The sequence below is a fragment of the Cyclopterus lumpus genome, chromosome 14, assembly GCF_009769545.1.
Source record: "Cyclopterus lumpus isolate fCycLum1 chromosome 14, fCycLum1.pri, whole genome shotgun sequence".
NCBI lineage: Eukaryota > Metazoa > Chordata > Actinopteri > Perciformes > Cyclopteridae > Cyclopterus > Cyclopterus lumpus.
The window spans coordinates 19152162-19164152 of record NC_046979.1 but is presented as its reverse complement, the minus strand read 5'-3'; the positions used below and the strand labels follow the sequence as shown (position 1 = coordinate 19164152).

At 41.8% G+C, this 11991-nt stretch overlaps 1 pseudogene; it reads left to right on the top strand.

Moving 5' to 3' along the window:
• Positions 1–2871: 2871 nt before the first annotated feature.
• Positions 2872–10254, top strand: LOC117742895 (annotated as a pseudogene).
• Positions 10255–11991: the final 1737 nt, after the last annotated feature.

The window sequence follows — 11991 nt, the reverse complement described above, 5'->3', positions numbered from 1 at the left end:
GACCAAAAGGGTTGGAAACCACTGGTTTACTATAGTTGTAGTTGTTAAATAAATGCAATGCAGTGAGAAGTACAATATTTCCCTCTGAAATGTGTGACAGTAGAAGTGTAAAGTAGCATTAAACGGTAAAAAGACATGAGAAAATGTTCTGAACCAGCAAGACACGCCTCCTACTTTTCAGGCCAATTCCTCCTTTCCATTTTGATTATCATCCAGATTGTTGTCGGCTGAGTTCAAATTGCTTGATACCGTAAGGTAAAGTTATGTGGAACTTTCTACTAACACACACTTTGCCCGATATACTCTCACAGACTATCTCTCTCTCTCACAGTTCCCCAGGTTAAACACTGGGATTCATGATATTAGGGTAAAAAGAAATCTGGCAACTTCCCCCAGACGGGAGGCCATTAAATTAAGTTATTGCCCTGACACACTTTGGGTTGAGGTGTCAGTGGAAGCTCAGCGCAGTCGTGGGTCCTCCTGTTCCTGCAGGCTCCTCCTAAGCCACACAGCATTAATTAAACTCAGCGCCCACACACACACACACACACACACACACACGCACATGCACGCACACACACACACAAACAGACTAATTGCAGGCAGGAGGCATCCTACTCATTATGGGCCAAATTAAAGCAATCAATTGAACTAGAGACCAGCAGAGAGGAATTCAGTCACAGGGGCCTGATCTCCTCTATAAAGACCGCACAGGCTGTGTCAGCTGTATAACTGGACCAAACCGAAAGCTATTGACCAGGGTCTGTCACACAATAAGTGTGGTAATCACCTTCACTGTCAGCTAATGGGATACACACAGAGGCGAATACGTTTCAGCAATTCCATGTTGTATATGAAACCCTTCAACCCGTTTACGACGTAGAATTATGTTCTGCTGAGGGCCAACAAAAATCTCTTGGCTGAAGCAAGTGGCAACATTGCAACACACATCTGCAAGGCATTTCCTCGTCCGAGCTTCTCCAGAGCTTCTCATGCTTTTGCTTTCTCCCACACAAACACACCAGAGGGGCTCAAAGTGTCAAACATTGTGGAGAAAAAACAAGTGTGGCAGGTAGTGTAATGCTTTCTGTTGGTCTCTGTGTGGAGACCAACAGAAAGCATTACCCCCCCCCCCCCCCCCCCCCCCCCTCTTCTCTTCCCCCCTTCCCCAGCAGCCAGGCCAACTGTTGCTCCATCTCCAGGGCAGATTAGGGGAAGTGCTGGCTCCTGAAGAATGCAGTCCTGCTGCTGCTGCCGCCGCCACTCTCAGTTGAGGATTTATTAGGACTGGCATGGCTGCCCAGGCTTTTGGCCTCCAGCTAGCAGGGGGAGAGAGCAGGACAGGGCGGTGGAAGAGGAGGACCTCTGCGGAGGTATTACATGCCGTCAATACAAAACATCATGGTGCCTCTTAAACGACCGCAACAGCTTTTTAACCTGCGTTTGAGTTCATTGAGACGCCTTCTTCGCACAGCTTTCTTTACTCTGACAGCCATAGGAGGTTGTTAAATGGGTTGTGGATGAAGGGTTTCACTTAATAGAAAAAAGGAAAAAAGGTGACATGACATGAAGCACCAAATCAGACACCAACACAGAACACAAATGTATTTTAGCTTCTCAATACCATGTATACTGAAGGTTAATACACTATTTCACAAACTGATGGTAGATTGTGTCTCTGGTCGCGATGACATGAAACACATTGTCACCGACATTAAGCAGACCGGTGCTGTGTCAACATTTAATCGGACACCGTGTTATACCCAGCCTGAGCCACATAACAAAACAATAACACCACAACAGCAACAAGATGTGAGCACTGATGTGTATCCATGGTGAGCGGCTAAGAGCCTCCACAACTAATGCAGTGGCCTAGATGCAGGCTGCACACATCGATCAGATTGACAATTGAGAGGCCGTGTCGTGGCCGATAAGGCAGTTCTTTTTCTTCTACATGTGGCAGCTGTGGAGAAGCCCGTCTATTAAGATGAAAAGGGAAAAGGACGCCAACTGTGCAGCCGTGCCAATGGCATTGTAACAAGCTGGTGGCTACCAGGCCTGAAGAGGCGGACAGGGGAGCTAGGGCATGTTTTAGATAAGCAGAGGCACACAGAGGTCACCGCGGAACGATTCTTTTCACCTTGGCGGCCACCGGTGTGCCGCGGGGATGAGCAAAGAGCACAGCGCTACATTTAATCTGCTCTTCACATCTATCTGGAGCTAATATGGATTTATGCGCTTCATTTGCTCAGTGACCCAGTAAATTGAGATGATTTGTGATAATTACAAGAAAAAACACCTGTGTTTGCATCCCACATGTACAATGCATCACAGTGTGGGCATTAAGTAGTTCACCTGTTGTAGAGTATCAATCAGCAGCCTTAAACATATATGTTGAGTAGCAATGGTAGCTGTGTATTGTCACTGTGTGCTACTGAAGGAGTCTCTGTGCTCAGGTTAAGCTTCCTCTCATCACTTATCATACAGCACCACCTGCTGGAGATTCAGGGAAACAACGTTCAACAAACTGTTTTTTAGAATTAAAAATATGTCCTTCAGTGTTTTTGATGCTGTGCAGTTCAGTCTTTATGATGCATACATTAGAAGTGGAAGGCTTGTTGTAATATATGTTGCCACTGCACACAATGACACTGACGTTTATGTGTGTATGGAATGCTATAAAAAAAACTTGGTGAGTAATACTGTAGGCCCACCAGATAGTGCTGAGTGGGTACGGCTGTAACTCTGGGGTCATTTTCACAGAATGGATTCTACTGGACAATCAGAGCAAAGTCCTTCTCAGTTCACTTTTAATATTTATTTATTATTGTATACAGTGTAAAACTGTTTCTACATAAACGTCTGTTGTAAATGGGGTAAGATGTGTGGAAAGCACTTTGATTGACTTATTAGTGAAAGGATAGTGTGACAAGTTTGAGTCTCGGGCAGGCACCAAAGAGGGCAACACACACACAATCGTGAGGGCAGTAACAGTTTTTATTTGTTTTGGTTACGTTTCTGCTATCGAACGATCCAGTCATCTGCTACCCGCTCTCCTTTCTCCTCTCCAGCTACTCCTGCCTCCAGGTCCTGCCTCCAGGTCCTGCATCCGGTGTGGGCATATATGTCCACACCGGATGCAGGACCCCTCCAAGTCCTGCCTCCAGGTCCTGCCTCCAGGTCCTGCCTCCAGGTCCGGCCTCCAGGTCCGGCCTCCAGGTCCGGCCTCCAGGTCCTGCCTCCATCTGCCCGTTGGCCCGAGGATGCTAACAGGAGGTCAGACTCACAGAGGCTCTGACAGAAAGCTTTCCAGACTTGAAATGGGGATCTCTGTCTGAGGCGATGTCCGTAGTTATGCCACGGAGGCTAAACACAGAGCCACAAAATGCAATGTCTTCTGGGATTTCTCAACAATTGTGAGGATAACTGAGACCTATCGTTTGATGTAAAGTGCATTGAATTGTATTCTATGTAAGAATGGTGCTATACAAATACAAAATGTAATCATTAAGGAGGCTACCATGCCTCTACATGAAAATTCCTCCATTGTTCTTAGTTCATAAAATCTTGCAGATTTAATAAGTATATGTTTTCTTTCTGTTGCTTATCCCGACAACATGCTTTGCTTGGAGCAGAGAACAAACCAGCAGTTTAGTGGTAAAATACCAACGTTATGGTCGTCAAACACAATCTATTCATTTTCTTTGATTGACATTAACAATTGCAAAGTGTATTTGCAGTGCATGATCACGTTGAAGCTAAATTACATGTTTCTTACCTTTTTAAACTGTCAGACTGTAATCGGTGCGGATTGACAGGATGATTGTCAGTCAAAAATGCATTATGTTAAAATCAGCGATGGTTTTGATTGAACGCACTCAAAGGGTGGTCCAAAAATGCGTGATTTTTAAATAACTGGTTATGTATGCATGTACTGTACTTTCAAATATTTTTTTTACAAAATATGAACATAAAAACAAAAGATGCACAATTCTAACAAGGAATCAGCATATCCATCCTGCCAGTTCAAACCCCCTCCAAACCAATATGCAAATCTAAACAAACACCCCTCAAACAATACCAGTCCCAAACATTTAACCTAACAGCAAAGGTAAGATATCAATATGTAGAACAGCACTGACCGAAAAATAAGTAACTCTAATTCTTCCAAATATATAATTTGTATTGCTTCAGTAATCAATCTTTTTCGGAGTTGGTGTATTTAAGGAAATCCAGTTGGTCACGATTTCTGTCTTTGCAATCTCAGAACCCATCAGCTATCTGAGGAAATCCAGAATCTGTTTATTAAGATTACCTTTGTGAGCACACATAACAAGAGAAAGGATTTTAGGATTGTAGACACCTCTTAGGCAATATTGGAGCTTGATCAGGGAATTTCAGATGAACGTAATATGGACTGACGAATCCCAGTTTTAACCGATTCAAATGAACCACTGGGTCAACTGGAGTAGACCCATTTATGCTTTTCCGGACAGGAAAACAACAATTTAGAATCCAAGTTCAAACAGTACTTTCCCCTGTGATGCAACACTGTGGGGATATCGACGACACGTATGTTCGACTTGGAGCCAACACTATTGCAAATGTAAATAATAGTTTTGGTGTCTAATTTATACTGGTTTTATCACTTTTAAAATTCTCAATATTGAAGGAAAAACATAAATATAACAGCTGATTCCAAACCTTTGAACGGCAGTGTATGGGCATGTCATTTTGTCTTAGGACATACCTGAATAAGTGGCCTATAAAGGAAACCTGGATGCCAGTCATCGTCTACCTTCCCTCGTCTTTCTTCTTTCCACATAACAAGTCGGTGGGAAACTGCTGACAACTGAAAACAATAGAAAGACAGGATGTGAGTAGAGAATACAATTAATAAATTAAATAATCAAAAATGTTTGCAGTGCAGCTTCTCGTTTTGGAAATGTTTTGGAAATGTTATATGTCATGATTGTAAAAGGAACACAAGACTGAATAAAGATTGCTGCACGAGATGAACAATTATGAAAGAAGTTCATTTGCACTGTAAATTAACAATAATCAATCAAATAATAATCTAACCCCACTGGCTCATTTATGTTGATTAATTTGTTGTTTATGTGTTGCGTGTTTGGGAAAAGAAGCATGGGCCGACACATCCAGTTGTAATCAGAGGCAGTAATGTAGTCGTAGATGCCGAATGTCAATACAAAAATACAATCTAAAACCCAAGTAAAGGACATTATTGTCTATAAAGACCCTGTTTCATAACCCTCAATCAATTTGATAAACGGATTAAAGACTTGCCATCCTAAAAGGTTTATGTCTGACTGAAAGATGGGAGAACTCCACTCTGAACACTCACACAAGTCCCAGAGCAGAGATTACGAGGATTTCTTCACTGCAATCCGACAGAAAATAGCGTTATGTGAAATGTCTAAGAGACCAGCTTCACACATTGTATTGCTTATGAAATCCCCACAACACCTGCGAGACACAGGACACAGAACACACACACACACAGCACACACACACACAGCCACATGACACACTGCAGACTCCTCTGGGATACACAGACATAAATCAAGGCTGCAGAGGAGAAAATGGTGCTTTCAACACAGACATTGTCGGCTCAGGAATTCTTCACCATTGACATAATGTGGACAACCCTGTGGAGGGTTTCTTTACAAAACACATGATTTGATAGGACACATGCCTGGCATGTGTCCTATCAAATCATCACAGTTTCAGACAGATTACAGCCTTGCCGCTGTTCATTGTGTAATCAGTAATGTATTAAAGTTGAGTATCTCTCTATGAGCTACCTTGGCCGTTCTCGACACTAACAACCAGCCAACTATGGATTCTAAAGGTCTCAATTGTCATGAAGGTGATCTAAAAGACCAGCCAATCCTCCTCTCCCCATCCCCCAAATACCACAAACACAAGCCTGCTTGGTGTCATGTCTGTACACACGGCAACATAGTCATTTGGTGCATAACAACCATAACTAAACTTGCATGTTTTATTAGAAATTGTAGGATATCCCCCCCCCCCCCCCGTCAATTTCTACCTTTTTCCTATTTTGGAAATTGCTCTCGAAAACAAATCAATATGCACTCAGATACTCAATTGTTATTTAATAGAGTAAATGTCCATGACAGTAGCCCAAGTGACGAGCCAGTTGAAAACCGTGAATTACTTTGATGTGTATTCACACACACACACACACACACACACACACACACACACACACACACACATAACGATTGTATACAAGACAGGACAGCGCTACCATTGCATTTTTGGCAGCTTCAGTGAGCCATTAGAGGAAGCAGCAACTGGCACCGCGTGCAGAGAAAGGAAGGGAGAAAGATGACGGAGGAAGTACGCCGTCTGTCAGAAGCAATGTCAGGTCACTGCTCTGCTCATCGACTCACTGGCGAGCTCCATTCATCTTGGCAGATAGCAATTTATGTGTAAAGTTAACCTCCCTCCACAGACTTGGCTCTGATGCCTTGACTGAGGCAGCACAACTCCACTGACAATTCTATAGAGCAATAACACAATCACAGGGATAGAGCTGGGGAACAGCTCTCACAGCCGGAGTACATTAACCTCCTTTCACCACCATGGCCGACTTCAGGCGTCTGGGCAATGCCAAGGCAGACATTAGAGGAAAGAAACCCTCCTTTACAGAAACAGGTCAAAGCACTACAGCTAAAAACCTTCAATCAAGGCTCAGATCCCATTCTGTGTGAAAAAAGATACTGGTTATATTTTATGATTGTATGTGATGATTCCTTGTTGTCATTGAAAGAGAATTTGAATTGAAGAGTTTTAAGCTTTGGAAGCATTGCGTTGAGTTGAATTTTAAAAAGGAATTTGTCAGCCATTGTTGCTGATTCCCCAGATGTTATTCACAAGCTCTAATTGGTAGAGAATGACGCAAATATTACAAAGATGTGGAATTCAATAGCCACTATTGAATACAATATTCAAAGCAACCAACATGTAAAATACCCACAAAAAAATGCAAAGCAACCCTGCAAAACAAAGAAGAATGCACTCATGGTTGTGTCTTATAAAAGAGTATATTGTACCAATCCTAGTGATGTAAAGCAGGTTAAAGTAAGTACATTTGCATGTACTATTACTGTAAATATTACCTTTTTACACCACAACATTTATTTGACAGCAATAATTTCGAGGCATTTGGGGATTTAGATATTACATTTTAAAAAACATATGAAAAACTTGCATTGTTAAAGTTTAAACCAGGAGATTGTTGTAGAAGTAGGTCAACTTGCTACATCCAAACCAATGACAATACTGTAAAAACATATTGGTCAATTTATTTTGCTGAAGCTACTTTTTTTTATTCTATACTTTTACTCAGATAGAAACATGAATGCAGTGTTAAGTGTTTTCTTACACTTAAGGTTCAGACCTGTAACAGTGAGAATGAGTGACAGTAACGGGTTCAGAGTTAAATCTGGCCCTTGAACCACCGAGCCATCAAAGGCACCTTCGTTACTTCAAGCTGAATCCTACTGGAGGAACTGGAGGGCACTGTATAAGTCACTGAACTCAGTTTGGCACAGAGGAGATTATGAAAAGTTCAATATCAGTTTCCTCTCTCCTCTGCTTTGATTCTTCCAATTTATTAAACTGTGGGAGATCATATCAGCTGCCTTAAGCTTCGGGGGATCACAAGCAGGCAGGCAGCCATGGCTGTTGGATGAAAACACAGATGGCTGGCCAGGAGCCTAGAGGAAGACTGACAACATGTTCAGGCCCTAAGTTTGTTAGCTGGCTGTGCCCCTCTTACAGAGACAGACACACTGTTTTATTTACTCATTCTTTCAGTACAAATCAAAGCACATATCGCAGCGCAATAGTTAGCGGCGGTTTATTGTCTGAAAATCAAATTATTGTGTTATTGTGTTTTTTTGCCCTCACTTTCAAATATTAGAGTAAAGTCACCAAAAAATCTCCAATTTATACTTCTGCATGTCCTTCTTTTTGTGTGTGGAAGATTTTTTTTGTAGACAAATATATGACAACAAAATGTAGATGTACATTTGACAGATTGTGGTTTTACGTGGGTCATGGACTAGACTAGTTCTTGGACGGGTGTAATGGGGGCCGCTTTACAGTGTAAATCAAGACTTCAGGGATTCACAGCGCCCCGGCCAATAAATAGTCCTGCAGATAACATAGAGATATGACGAGTTCATTTCTTAGCTTTTGAGGGGGATTCTTTTAGCTTCGGACAAAATGGAAAGACTGGAAAGCCGCCTGTTTTCAGTCTCTATGCTAAGCTAAGCTAACACGCAGCTAGCTCCAGCTACATGTTCCTCAAACAAGTATGACAGTGCTATCAATCTTCTCATATAACTCTTGGCATGAAAGCGTTAGCATTTTTTCCAATATGAGAAACTAGTGAAAGAGCTTTGCATGGTTGGTAGAATAAATCAGTTACGTGTTGATGTCCGTCCTAGTGTGGATGTGTGAATATGTTAAATCACGGTGTTTGGATGTATTTACCATAGCTGTCTTTTTGTTGTTGTTGATGTCGTTGATGTCTTCCCTGCAGCTCTATCAAACCGGCCAGATGTGAGAAAACAGACAACTCAACACAAACAGGTTTCTCACCAGTACTACATTTTACAAGATAACACTTGAACTCATCATGATAACGATATAACACACTGTACTATGTCTTTTTATGACATATTTTATTATGATATTTTAGCTATTACATTTTTCATGACATAAGCGTGGTTGTCTTTTCCTAACTCCTCATGAATTCTCCTTCCCATCTTTCCTTGACCCCGTGACGTTTTCCACAGAGGTCAAGTAAAGGGGTTAGGGTTAGACTTAAGGACATTTTTGGACTATCAGACCCAATCTCCAATCACGGACTCACAAACTTTGAGGCGCTCTCCGGGAGGGTTTAGTTCTGTCCCGCTGTCACATTGTCGAGTGTTTGCGAGCTCTCTGGCAGACATTGTGAGCCCTTTATGAACCCTTTCCGTAAGTCAGCATTAGATGCCGACTTTGCCGCGAGGAAATTACCCACAAGTCATAGCAATGGGATGTTAAGCACGCAGATACCAATGAATGCATGGAGACGTAAAAAAAAAAAAAAAGGTAAACAAAGAGGACGGCACGTGGGTGAATTTAAATTACATTTACACAACAACATTAAGGATTACAGATGGAACATAAAAACACATGAAATCAGAGGAATGCAAGCAGAAATTATATATACATCATTTTTTTTACACAGGTTTATTCATCAAACATTTTGTTTTGTTATTGAAACTGTTTTGACAAAAAACGAGTTAATAGATTATTTGAAATGACGTCTCATCTCGTGAGGAAAGAGCCTGGAAGACGTTCAAATCAGGGAGTAGGAATAGAAAATAAATAATAAAAAAACCATGAACGAGGATGCATGAGAGCAGGCTTGTTTAACGCTCAACAACCCCCCCCATCCTTTCCCCAATTGTTCATCAGTTATTTGATTGGAAGTTGCACCTGATCGGACTGACATGATTATTCTCAACGTCACTGGAGTTTCAGATTAAACTCAAGTTATATATTTGATTTGTTGTTTGATTCACCATCTGGTTAAAATATGTTTATTGTCGGTGTGAACAACAAAAAGACAGCTGGAGTCTGTCTGTCTGTCTGTCAGCAGAAACTCTCTTTACGTCATTACGTCAACGTGGGACCGCTTCCACACTGAGAACAGCAGCAGGACAAGCTCCTTCAAAAACCTTCAGTCGTTCTTTGGCTTCGATGCTGTCCGGGACTTCATTATGCCCCTCTTGCAGGCCAAGCCCCACCCAGATGGTCTGCTCTAAGTCCTGTATATGGGCTGTGGCACTTCTGCTTTAGGGCTCTGTATTTACAGACACTCTCCTCTCCTGGTCCGGGTCACTTGTGCAGACATTTACCCCGTAGCCGTGCGACTAATGCAAGTCCAACAAGCCAAAGCCTTTCAAGCTCACAGTCTTTCCTCTCAGCTGGAGTTTGTGGAGCTGGACTGCACACAGTTTGAAGGTGTTGCGGAGCTCAGGAGCTCTGCTCCAGTTCTGTGATGAAGACCCTGACGCCAGGCTGCTGTGGCTAGAGAATGAAGCACAGGAGCCGGGGGTGATGGCAGCAGATGTTGGGGTGCAGGAGGTTGGGGAGCTGCGGGGAATGTACTGCTACCAAGAGACTCCTCACTCTATTGTATAGAAACGTTCTTCATCTGGGTGGTCGTAATATTGAATCAGTAAATTACTGGAAATGATTATTAAAAAAGTCATTCATAAGGCACAGACACACGCAATAAGACAGAACAGCAGCGGGTCTTTTTCACTAAACTGGACCTCCACAGTCCGAAACTGAGAAAGAGATCCAGCCCGAATCAGACAGCAGAGACAACAAGAGATTCATTAGTTTTAAAGTAACCGGAAAGGGGAAAAAATACCTCCTTTATGAAATTATAAAAGTTTCAATTTGGGTGTGTGAGAATTACTTTTGCAGAGCTGGCAACACAGAGAGCTTAATAAAGTTGGTGTCCTAACCCTAAGATCCTCCAGTTTCTGGTGTAAGATGACAATCCACTTGAACTATCTAGACGTTAGAGGGAGACTTTCTAGTGGGTTTGTGGTTTTGCCCGTCCTGGCTCTCGGTCCTCCAGCTCCTGCTCACTCCCCAGACCTGCCATCCTCGACCATCCACTAGATGTCCTCAGACTCTCTTGCCAGTCCTGGTCCCATGACGTCCCCTCTCACCTGTTCCCACTCTCCTCATCAGACCTGCAGTTCATGACCGGCCCTTTTCCACACACTTGTTGTCAGTTGGCCCTGGTGACTGCGAGCGGCCCAGCTATGTAGAATCTGCCTTGGTGGATTTGTTTGCCTGTATGGACTGGCTTCCTACACATGTGTTCCTACACTTCAAGTTTCCTGTACATCCTAGTAAGCATACATGTATATATATATATTTATTTATCTTACGTGGTTCAACTAAGTCGATCAAATGTCCTATTATCCAGCTTAAATTAACCCGATGATTGAAATCAGGCTATCTCGGTTTCTCAAAGGCTGATCCGCGCTCAAACAATCTGGTTAATTGGAACCAGACGTCAGTAATCAGGATAATTGGAACCAGACGTCAGTAATCAGGATAATTGGAACCAGACGTCAGTAATCAGGATAATTGGAACCAGACGTCAGTAATCAGAATAATTGCGCGTGCCTGTCCTACTTCAAAAGGGGGAAGTATGGAAGCCCATTACTGTCACTTTAAGAAAAAAAATTAGGATCCTGTAAGTCATAATAATGAGATACTATCTCATAATTTCGACTAACTATCTCATTATAATGACATACTATCTCATTATTTCGACTTACTATCTCTATAATGAGATAGCATCTCATTATTATGACTTACAGGATCCTCATTTTTTTTTTCTTACAGTGGGCTTACATAGTATTCAGCTAAGATTAAGCTACACATCAATTTAAATTCTTTGATGTGAGTTTCTCCGGTATTGTCTTGTGTTTCATGTGTTATGTATTGTCATATATATATATATATATATATATATATATATATGAGTTTTAATTGTTTTACAAAGTATTTCATGTCCTCTATGCAGCACTGTGGTTTGAGCTGAATTATCATAGGGGATGAAACTGAGGAACATTTGTAACCTTCTTTCTCTTCCGCAATGTTTCTCTTCAGTTTAAACTCAATACTTCCTTGATTTAGTTTTACTGTAGAAACTGACATTTTGTTCCATAACTGAAGAATGACTGAATTGAGAAAAGAATTGTGGTTAATTGTCTGCATCCTTCTTTCTTCTTCAACATCATCCTCTACTGATCTCCTCTCTTTGACATTTAGGGATTCCTTTTTTTTAAGACGTGAATATTTTACCTTTTTGATTCACTAGTACTGTAACAGCTGTTCAAGTAATCTGTT